This window comes from Papio anubis, chromosome 1 (assembly GCF_008728515.1).
Source record: "Papio anubis isolate 15944 chromosome 1, Panubis1.0, whole genome shotgun sequence".
NCBI lineage: Eukaryota > Metazoa > Chordata > Mammalia > Primates > Cercopithecidae > Papio > Papio anubis.
In genome coordinates, this window is record NC_044976.1 from 126,793,219 (window position 1) to 126,804,834 (window position 11,616).

At 51.3% G+C, this 11,616-nt stretch overlaps 1 long non-coding RNA gene across 1 annotated transcript; it reads left to right on the forward strand.

Moving 5' to 3' along the window:
- The first annotated feature begins 42 nt into the window (after positions 1 to 42).
- Positions 43 to 2,331, forward strand: LOC116269780. The gene is made up of 2 exons (XR_004177585.1): positions 43 to 631; positions 1,842 to 2,331. It is a non-coding gene; the product is annotated as an uncharacterized LOC116269780 (long non-coding RNA).
- The last annotated feature ends 9,285 nt before the right edge of the window (positions 2,332 to 11,616 follow it).

Genomic DNA, 11,616 nt, shown 5'->3' on the forward strand with positions numbered 1-11,616 from the left:
GGCATGCCGGGAGTTGTAGTTTCCCGCCCTTGGGGGCGCGGGGACAAATTCCTTGACCCGAGGATAGTGCCCTTCGGTCTTTCCTCGCAGCTCCCGGGCAAGCTAGGGGTGGGATGGAAGTCGAGGTCCCTAATTTTGTAAGGGGAGGGTGCGGGGAGAAGGGGTAGTATGCGGAAACGGAGCGGCTTTGAAGCTGGCTAACGCCGCGCGCCCCCTCCCAGGACCCGCTCCTTCCCCGCGCCGGCCGGTCCTGGGGGCCCGCTTTTTTATGGAAATGAGGGGGGGGGGCGGGGAGCTGTCCCCGCTCGCTCACTGCGGCTTTCTCTCCCGCTCCCCTCTCCCCCCTCCCTGCCGCGCTCCCTCTCCGCTTCCCCCTCCCGCTCTCCCAGAGTCGATCCCGGAGCCCGGCCGCGGGGAAAGGTTCTCGGCCGAGAAGACAAAGCCCGCAGCAGCGATGAGGGGAGAGCTGGGCTCTGCGCATTGTGGGGGCCAGGAAGGGGTGCCAGGCTGGGGCTGCAACCCCCTGGCAAAGGATGGGGTCCCCTCATCCCTAAGCAGCAAGCCATCTCCCCTCGTCCGCCCCCCGCCCCCCCCCCCCAGTTTCGGAGATCTCAGAGGCACCGACTGGGAGGTGAGTTAGTTCACGTCCTTCTGCTCGGTGGAGGGGGTCGGGAGGGCGGTGGAGTGATGAGGTGCGGAGGTTGACAGAGTGGAGGGATAGAAGTGGGGGGATAGAAGTGGGAGTCGGACGGAGAGTGGGGAGGCAGGAAAAGTCTTAAAGGCCTGGGGTGACTTAACCGTTTGGGGTGAGGGCCTTGAGCTTTGGGTGTGACAGAAGGAGGGAGGAGAGACCAGGATGGACTGGGAACCCAGACTTCCTTCAGGCCTGGGCTGTGAATACAGCTTGGGGTGATCTGTTCTTTAGCACTCATCGTAATTTCCACTCTGTTTCCTCCACCCCTCTCCCACTGAAAACCTATTCAGGGCCGGGCGCGGTGGCTCACGCCTGTAACCCCAGCACCTTGGGAGGCAGAGGCAGGTGGATCACCTGAGGTCAGGAGTTCGAGACCAGCCTGACCAATAAGGTGAAACCCCGTCTCCACTAAAAATACAAAAACTAGACGAGCATGGTGGCAGGCGCCTGTAGTCCCAGCTACTCAGGAGGCTGAGACAGGAGAATTGGTTGAACCCGGGAGGCGGAGGTTGCAGTGAGCCTAGATCCTGCCACTGCATTCCAGTGAGACTCTGTTCCCCGCCTACACACACACACAAAACCATTCACTCCCGTTTGACTCCGGAAATTCGGTGAGAATGAAGTTTCTAAGGCTTGGAGAATTAGGCACTTTTAGAGTTTCAGGAAGGTGGAGTGTAATGCAATTTTTCCTTCTCCCTTTACCCCGTATCTTCTGCATTTATTTTATATCACCCTTTTTGTGTCTGGATCTTTCCCAAGGGAAGAAGGAATGGCGCTGCAGCTTGAGGGCTCGAGGTCAGACTTTAAGAAGAACTTCCATAAAGAGTTTTATAACAGTGGGTGGGTGAGCCACAGTGGTAAGGTGTCCTTTTCTGGAGTGACTTGAAAAACAAAAATCTGAACTAGTTTGTAAGGTAAAGTCCTGCTGAGAGGCAAGGGAACAGATGAATTGACTTCACAGACTTAGCAATGTGGGGCCTTGAGGGCTGAGCTGTTTAGCCCAGTTCCCTAAACTGTTTCTTGGAAAGAGTGAGTTTGCACACTAATGGGAGTGCTGGAACCTGAGCTGAGGATCTCAGAAGGGGTGGGTTTGTGGGGGCGGGGGGAGCGGAGTTGGCACATTGCAGGGCTTTTTTTCCTTTGCTAGGCAGAAGATCCAGGGAAGGAGAACCTTGACTGAGGAACCCGGGAGGGCCCTGGAGTTGGGGAAGTTTGCCCCCTGGACTGGGGATTTAACATAAGATCAACAGTAAACCTTATTGTGGGATTTGATGCTACTGCCACCAAGCAAGAGTGAAAGAGGAAGAATTGGAGAGACAAAGTCCTAGAGAGTGGTCTGTTTCTGCCTCTTGTCCTGTCCTTCTGTCCCAGGAACCTGGATTGCAGAGACTGTGGTACTGGGGACCATGGGGTCTCTTTGGGAGAAAGTTTTTGCTTTGTGGACCAGGTGACTCTCTTTCACATTAATAGAAATAGCAAACAGTTGCATAGGACTTACTGTGTGCTAGGCATTTTTGTGGGGCTGAGCCTTCCTGTCCCCACTGAAATGAGATTCCCCCCAGACTCCCACCCTGAACTTGCCCTGCCTCTGCTTTCCTCCCCACTAAGCTAATTAAAGCAGGTGGTTAATCACCAAAGAAGCCTTGGGGATTTGGCCAGGGAGGAAAACAAAGGGCAGAAACAAATATGTATGAGTGGGGAGGGGGTCAGCTGCTGAATGGGGAAGGGGCTGACTGAAAGGTGGGGCGGGCGAGGCAGGGTCCCTACTGGACCCACTTCATCCCTGATCCACCAACAAGAATGAATCAGTCCTCTGGGTAAGTTAATGTCCACCCTCAGGGTCCCATTGGGACTCCAGACAAATTTCCTTCACAGCAGATGTGAGCCTGGCACCTGGAGGGTGAAGGATATGTGTGTGAATGCAGTTAGGTGTGTGGCATGGTGTACATATGAGAGTGTGTGCTGCAGATCATGTGGGAGAGTGCCCAGGTGCAGAGGAGGCCCAGAGTAGGCACCTTGAGGAGCTGGATTCTCAGAGCGTTTTTTACGAGTCCTTCGCTGTCTCCCGGAGGCTGGTGGCCTCCTTTGTTCAGGAGACCCCCTCCCTCAACTGAGAAGCTAGATTTCTGTCTACAGGCTCTCCTTTTCCCCGCCTGCCTAATCCAGAATTATGGCAATGAGAGCAGAAGGTCTTACTTAAACAACACTCCCCACTCTCTGCCTTATCACCAGAAAGGTGTAGAGGTGGCATACTTGTCCCCTTCGGGACTTTGGAGAACAGCACTATGTCTCTCATCTTCATCATGGTCCCCAACCCTAGCGGCGCAGAACCTAGCATGCAGCCCTGCCCAGAACAGAAGCTCAATAGGGGAACGTTGAGTGTAACTGCATTTTTTTTTTTTTTTTTTTTTTGAGACGCTCTGTCGCCCAGGCTGGAGTGCAGTGGCACGATCTCCGCTCACTGCAAGCTCTACTGCCTCCCGGGTTCACGCCATTCTCCTGCCTCAGCCTCCCTAGAAGCTGGGACTACAGGTGCCCACCACCACGCCCGGCTAATTTTTTTGTATTTTTAGTAGAGACGGGATTTCACCGTGTTCGCCAGGATGGTCTCGATCTCCTGACCTCGTGATCTGCCCGCCTCGGCCTCCCAAAGTGCTGGGATTACAGGCGTGAGCCACCGCACCCGGCCGTAACTGCATTTTTACAACTTTATGGTGTCAGGAGGAAAGAGCAGGTCTCCAGAGATAAACATGCTGCTTATTCTGCCACTTTGGGCAGTCATTTATTGCTGAGCCTCAGTTTCCTTATCTCTAAAATTGAAATAATAAGCCAAGCTCTGGCAGGGCATGATGGCTCATTCCTGTAATCCTAGCACTTTGGGAGGCCAAGGTGGGTGAATCACTTGAGGCCACGAGTTTGAGACCAGCCTGGGCAACATGGCAAAACCCTGTCTCTACTAAAAATACAAAAATTAGCTGAGCGTGGTGGTGCACACCTGTAATCCCAGCTACGTGGGAGGCTGAGGCATGAGAGTCGCTTGAACCAGGAAGCAGAGGTTGCAGTCAAGATTGTGCCATTGCACTCCAGCCTGGGTAACAGAGGGAGACTCTGTCTCAAAAAATAAAATAAGCCAAGGTCCTAACACAGTGCCTGGCTATCTTAAGTGTTCAATCAGTTTTAGTCTCCTGGCCCTGGTTGTTCTCCCCTTGTGTTTGACTTTAGCCAGATTATGGTCTTCAGGAATTTTCATTTGTTCATACATTCATTCATTCATTCATTCAGCCAACCACTTCCTATTGAGCTCCTGGGATGTGCCTGGCACTGGAGGAGATTTATTCTGACCCATCATAGGTCACTTGAAGTCACTTCTAGGTCTAGACTTGCTGAAATAAAATCATTCCAAACAAATAGCAAATAATTCTAAAAATAATTCCTGTTAAACCCTGGAATGCAGGTGACCTCTGACTCTCTCTCTCTGTCTCTCTCTCTCTTTCTCTCTCTCTCTCTTTTTTCTGTCTTTCTTGCACAAGCCAGGCTTCTGGCCTCATGCCGGGGGAACAAAGGACCCTGTTGAGTTGTTGAGTACATACACACACACAAGCCAGGCTGCAGGGCAGGAAAGGCGACCCAGTGGAGATTCCAGGGTTCTTGTGGAGGTTGGGAGATAGGAGTGGGGTGGATGATCCAGACTGTGTGCTTGTGAGTTGTATCCCTTCTTTTTTTTTGAGACAGAGTCTCGCTCTGTTGCCAGGCTGGAGTGCAGTGGTGTGATCTCGGCTCACGGCAACCTCCGCCTCCTGGGTTCAAGCTATTCTCCTGCCTCAGCCTCCTGAGTAACTGGGATTACAGGCATGTACCACCACGCCTGGCTAATTCTTGTACTTTTAGTAGAGATGGGGTTTCACCATCTTGACCAGCTGGTCTCGCACTCCTAACCTCAGGTGATCCGCCCCCACCTTGGCCTCCCAAACTGCTGGGATTACAGGCGTGAGCCACCACGCCCGGCCAGGAATTGTATCCCTTCTTTCCTCTGAGCACTTCTGAGCACCTGTTATCACTGTCTGAACATTCAGTACCAAGGGATGGGGGTGCACACCTAACACTTGCCCCTCCTTAGCCCTATTTCTCAGAACCCTGAGGGAGGGAGACACAGGAGGCTGCCACCAAGGCTGTCTTACCAAGCAGACTGGCCCTTAGAGAGGTCATCTCCCCCATCTTCCTACTTCTCTCAGGAGGCCTTCTCTATCTGTCCTAGTCAGCTGAACCTCCTCTCCCATGCATAATGGGATTTTCCCATTTTCTTTTCTTTTTTTCTTTTTTTTTTGTGGGGGGACGGAGTCTCGCTCTGTCGCCCAGGCTGGAGTGCAGTGGCGCCATCTCGGCTCACTGCAACCTCTCCCTCCTAGGTTCAAGCAGTTCTCTGCCTCAGCCTCCTGAGTAGCTGGGATTACAGGCGCCCGCCACCATGCCTGGCTAATTTTTGTATTTTTAGTAGAGACAGGGCTTCACCATGTTGGCCAGGCTGATCTTGAACTCCTGACCTTGTGATCCACCTGCCTCAGCCTCCCAAAGTGCTGGAATTACAGGCGTGAACCACCACGCCCGGCTCCCATTTTCTTTTCTTCTCTTTTCTTTTTTTTTTTTTTTTTTGAGACAAGGTCTTGCTCTGTCACCCAGACTGGAATGTAGTGGCTTGATCATAGCTCACGGAAGCCTTGATCTCCCAGGATAAAGCGATCCTTCCACCTCAGCCTCTCCAATAGCTGAACCACAGGCGCATGCTGCCATACCCAGCCAATTTTAAAATTTTTTGTAGAGATCAGCTCTTGCTATGTTGCCCAGTCTGGTCTTGAACTTCTGGCCTCAGGTGATCCTCCCACTTTGGCCTCCCAAAGTGCTGTGATTACAGGAATGAGCCACTATGTCTGGCCATTCTTTCCTTCCTTTTCTTTCTTTCTTTTCTTTTTTTTTTGAGATGGAGTCTCGCTTAGTCGTCAGGCTGGAGTGCAGTGGCACCATCTCAGCTCATTGCAACCTCCGCCTCCTGGGTTCAAGTGATTCTCCTGCCTCAGCCTCCCGAGTAGCTGGGACTACAGGCGCGCACCACCACGCCCAGCTAATTTTTGTATTTTTAGTAGAGACAGGGTTTCACCACGTTGGCCAGGATGGTCTGTATCTCTTGACCTCATGATCCGCCCGCCTCGGCCTCCCAAAGTGCTGGGATTACAGGTGTGAGCCACCATCCCGGTCTCCCCCTTTTTTTCCTTAATATCCCTTTCTTGTGGGAAGTCTGTGTTGCTATCTAACCACCATCCTTCCTGCTAAGGGTCCAGCCAGTTTTCTCTCCTTTGATAGAATGTACTCAACACATTAATTTAATTTTTTTGTTTTCTTTTTTTTTTTTACTTTATATCAGCAGTCCAAATCTCACTAGCATTAATTAATTTTAATCAATGAGAATATGGAATAAAATTCTGTAGGCCACACAAAAGAAATGTGAGACTTGATCCCTACCCTCAGTAAGACACAGAAACTGGCCTACATGACCCAGAGAACGTGGGTAAACAGGATTAAATGTAAGGACAAAATGGTCTTTGAGGTAGGGCATGGTGGCTCATGCCTGTAACCCCGCACCTTGGGAGGCTGAGGTGGAAGGATCGCTTGAGCCCACGAGTTTGAGACCAGCTTGGGCAACAAAGTGAGACCTCATCTAATTTATTTATATTATTTTATTTTATTTTATTTTATATATTTTTTGAGACAGAGTCTCGCCCTGTCGCCCAGGCTGGAGTGCAGTAGCACAATCTCAGCTCGCTGGAACCTCTGCCTCCCGGATTCAAGCAATTCTCCTGCCTCAGCCTCCCGAGTAGCTGGGATTACAGGCATGTGTCACCACACCTGGCTACTTGTTTTTGTATTTTTAGTAGAGATGGGGTTTTATCGTGTTAGCCAGGATGATCTTGATCTCCTGGCCTCATGATCCGCCTGCCTCAGCCTCCCAAAGTGCTGGGATTACAGGCGTGAGCCACCACACCCAGCCTATTTTATTTTATTGATTGATTGATTTGTTTGTTTGTTTATTTTGAGGCAGGGTCTTGCTCTGTCGTCCAGGCTGTAATACTGTGGCATGATCTTGGCTCACTGAAACTTCGAACTCCCAGGTTCAAGCGAGCCTCCCACCTCAGTTTCCTGAGTAGTTTGGTCTACAGGCATGCGCACCCTGCCTGGCTAATTTTTATATTTTTTGTAGAGATGGGGTTTTGCCATGTTGACCAGGCTGGTGTCAAACTCCTGAGCTCAAGTGATCCCCCTACCTCGGCCTCTCAAAGTGCTGGGATTGCAGGCGTGTACCACCATGCCCAACCCTTATTTATTTATTTATTTATTTATTTATTTATTTATTTTTGAGATGGAGTCTCAGTCTGTTGCTCAGGCTGGAATGCAATGGTGTGATCTCGGCTCACTGCAACCTCTGACTCCTGGGTTCAAGCGATTCTTCTGCCTCAGCCTCCTGAGTACCTGGGATTACAGGCGCACGCCACCATGCCCAGCTAATTTTTGTATTTTTAGTAGAGACGGGGTTTCACCATGTTGGTCAGGCTGGTCTCAAACTCCTGACCTTGTGATCTGCCCACCTTGGCCTCCATTGCACTCCAGCCTGGGCAGCAAGAGCCAAACTCCGTCTCAAAAAGAAAGAAAGAAAAAAAGGTCTTTGGGACTCTGAGGGCTACAGAGATTGGGGAGAGAGGTCACTGTGAGTCCTTCTGTTGTTGTGGATCTGATCTCCAAGGGCTTTGCAGGCTCATCCTAGGTTTGGAGCTGGACAAACATCTCTGCTCCTCCCCTGGGACTACCCTGGCACTCCCCCTGCCAGGTCCCCTGCACTGTCTGATTTCCCTAGGGAGAGCAACTCAGAGGGACTGGGACGGAGTCTGGGCCCCTTAGGACAGCTGGTTGATGAGGCCCCTCTGGGACTCAGGGCTGGACCCAGGCGTCCAGGAGGCGGGTGATACTGGAGCTGTGACAGTTGGTCCCCAGATTCCACACTCAGTGGCGCCAGCTCTGGTTTCGAGCTGGGGTGAGGGAGGGGGAGGGGCACCTGGTGCCAGCCAGGGGCTGGATGCTGTCTTGGGGCAGGGAGGGGGAGGCAGTAAACATGCCCTTCCTAGGTTATTGAGGATTTTCTAATTGCCCTCCCTGTGCCAGGCACTGTGCTAGGTACTAACGGGATTCTGCAATGCAAGATGCAGTCTGGCACAGAGGAATTGATGGCATATAGTATAGAATGTCAGAGCTGGACTAGAAGTTGAATGAATGAATGAGTAGGGAAATGAGTGAATGAATAGTTCATCAATTATCTAATGTGCTCATTTTACAGAGGAGACTGAGGCCCAGAGAACCCGAGTCCTGTGACTCCCTTCTGCTTTCTGATCTGTCATGCTTCTTTTTTCAGGAAAGGGAAGAGAAAGGCAGAGGGAGGGGTGGGAAGGGACTTCACACTTCCTGAACGCATGTTTGGTGCCAGGCTCTGTTCTGGCCTTTTCAGACTTGATATAATGGTCTTCACAATTCTGTGAAGATGGACTTGGTGTCTCTGCTTCACATGAAGGGACCTGAGGTTCCGAGAGGTTAAGTAACTTTCCTAGATCACAGAGCTGGTAAGTAGACTTCAGTGTTCCAAACCAGAGCAATCTGGCTCCAGAGCCTGGGACCCCAGAGGTAGACAGTGATACTCAGTGAGTGCTTGGAGGCCACAGAGGGTGGAGGGAGTGGTTCCTGGATGAAATAGATCTGAAGGATGGGTGAGGTTCATTCGAAGGGAGAGAATTGGAGGGATGTCTGGAAGTTGGTGCTGGAGGTGCCCAGGGAGACTTGCTGGTTGAGCAGGTGGCCGGCTTGCATGGATCTTAGGGATCAGGGGACGGGTTCAAAGAAGCATGTCTTTGAACATTGGCCACCAGGTGGCGCCGCAGGCCAATTCCTAGAAGTGGCTCTAGCCTGAGCATCCTCACTAGGGCCCAAGTGTGGCTTCTCTGCTCAGCCAGGGCTCCATGCTGGGCTTGCCTCGTCAGGTGTCATCTCCAGCTTCTCCTTGCCCCTGGCTTCTGGCATCCAACACATGGGGGACAATGATGCTACCAGTCTATTCCTGACTCGGGACGAACACCCAGGTAGCTGAGATCTGGGAATCCCCGTGGGTCTGAGCAGCTCCCCAGGTTACCCAGAGACCCCTCCAGTTGCCTAAACCTGGCTTCATGTCCAGCGCCCGTCTGAGTTTCTGGGAGACACTGTTCATGGGACAGGCTGAGGAGGAAACAGGCATTTGAGTCCAACTGACCTGGGTCTGAAGGGAAATAATATCTACCTTGTAAGGATTTAAAACATTTCATCCATGGCCGGGTGTGGTGGCTCATCCCTATAATCCCAGCACTTTGGGAGGCTGAAGCGGGCAGATCACCTGAGGTGGGGAGTTGGAGACCAGCCTGACCAACATGGAGAAACCCCTTCTCTACTAAAAATACAAAATTAGCTGGGCATGGTGGCACATGCCTGTAATCCCAGCTACTCGGGAGGCTGAGGCAGGAATATCTCTTGGACCCAGGAGGCAGAGGTTGCGGTGAGCCGAGATTGCACCACTGCACTCCAGCCTGGGCAACAAGAGTGAAACTCCGTCTCAAAAAAAAAAACCAAAAAAAACAGCTTTTCATCCAATAAATATCTATCAAATACATGCTGTGTCAGAAACTATTCTAGGCCCTGGATACCCCAGAGAACAAGATAGACAAGGTCCCTACTTGCACGGAGCTGATATTCTATGGGGGAGGGAGGCAGACAGTAGTCAAGTAGATAATGTACTTTCTGGTAGTGATCATCACTGCAAAGAAAAATAAACCAGGATATGGGGGCAGAAAGGTTTGAGGTGGCTAATTTAGAAAGGACGGTCATGCTATCTGGCCAGGACAACATAGCGAGACCCCATCGCTAAAAAAAAAAATTTTTTTTTTTTTGAGATGGAGTTTTGCTCTTGTTGCCCAGGCTGGAGTGCAGTGGCACGATTTTGGCTCACTGCAATCTCCGCCTCCTGGGTTCAAGCCATTCTCCTGCCTCAGCCTCCCCAGTAGCTGGGATTATGGGTATGCATCACCACACCTGGCAAATATTTGTATTTTTAGTAGAGATGGTGTTTTGCCACGTTGATCAGGCTGGTCTTGAACTCCTGACCTCAGGTAATCTACCCACCTCGACCTCCCAAAGTGCTGGGATTACAGGCATGAGCCACAGTGCCCAGCCAAAAGCATATTTTTTAATTAGCCAGGTATGGTGAGGTGCTCTTGTAGTCTCAGCTACTTAGGAGGCTGAGATGGGAGGAGCACTTGAGTTCAAGGTTACAGTGAGCTGTGATCGTGCCAGTGCACTCTAGACTGGGTGATGGAGCGAGATCCCATCACTATTCAAAAATTTACAAAAAGGGGGCCGGGCGCGGTGGCTCAAGCCTGTAATCCCAGCACTTTGGGAGGCCGAGACGGGCGGATCACGAGGTCAGGAGATCGAGACCATCCTGGCTAACACAGTGAAACCCCGTCTCTACTAAAAAATACAAAAAACTAGCCGGGCGAGGTGGTGGGCGCCTGTAGTCCCAGCTACTCGGGAGGCTGAGGCAGGAGAATGGCGTAAACCCAGGAGGCGGGGCTTGCAGTGAGCTGAGATCCGGCCACTGCACTCCAGCCTGGGCGACAGAGTAAGACTCCGTCTCAAAAAAAAAAAACAAAAAAAAAAATGAGTCAGTAGGGTTTACAAAAAGGCTGGGCGCAGGGGCTCCTGTCTGTAATCCAAGCACTTTGGGAGGCCGAGGCAGGTGGATCACTTGAGGTTGGAAGTTTGAGACCAGCCTAGCCAACATGGTGAAACCTCGTCTCTACGAAAAATACAAAAAATTAGCTGGGTATGGTGGCGTGCACCTGTAATCCCAGCTATCGGGAGGCTGAGGCAGGAGAATTGCTTGAACCCGGGAGGTGGATGTTGCAGTGAGCCAAGATCGCACCACTGCATTCCAGACTGGGGAACAGAATGAGACCTTGTCTCAAAATAAAATAAAATAATTAAAAAATGAAACAAAGGATGGTCATGTGAGAATTTATACCAGCATTAGTTAGCTGTTGTTACTCTTAGTCTGCTTCCTTTGCTTCTGCCCCACTCCTTCCCCACACTCCCTTTCATCTGTCCTGAATTCTCTCCATGGCTTTGTCCAGCAGCCCCCAGGGAAAGCAGCTGCTGGTTTGGGAACTAGGAGCCCTGAATATTTAGTGCTGGCTCTGCCCACAGCAGTCCAAACTGGCTCCTCTCCAGCTTCCGGTAAATGACATCACCATCCACCTGGTTGCTCCAGCCAGAAATCTGGAGCCATCTATGATTCCTCCCTTTCCCCAAACTTCCTCCCATCCAGTCCATCAACAAGTCCTTTCAACTGTGGATCAAGACATTTCCCAAGTCCATAACATTCTCACCTTTTGCTACCATCCTGATCCAAGCCATCCTCACCTCCTGCCTCTAATATCCTCTGCCTGCTCTGCCCCCACTCTTGCCTCCCCTGTTCCCACTCTTGCCTCCCCTGTCCCCTTCAAATCATTCTCCACACAGTGGCCAGACACTTATTTTTTTATTTTTATTTTTTTGAGACAAAGTCTTGCTCTGTCACCCAGGCTGGAGTGCAATGGCGCGATCTTGGCTCACTGCAACCTCCGCCTCCTGGATTTAAGCGATTCTCCTGCCTCTGCCTCCCGAGTAGCTGGGATTACAGGTGCCCGCCACCATGCCCAGCTAATTTTTTAGTAGAGACGGGGTTTCACCATGTTGGCCAGGCTGGTCTCAAACTCTTGACCTCAGGTGATCCCCCTGCCTCAGCCTCCCAAAGTGCTGGGATT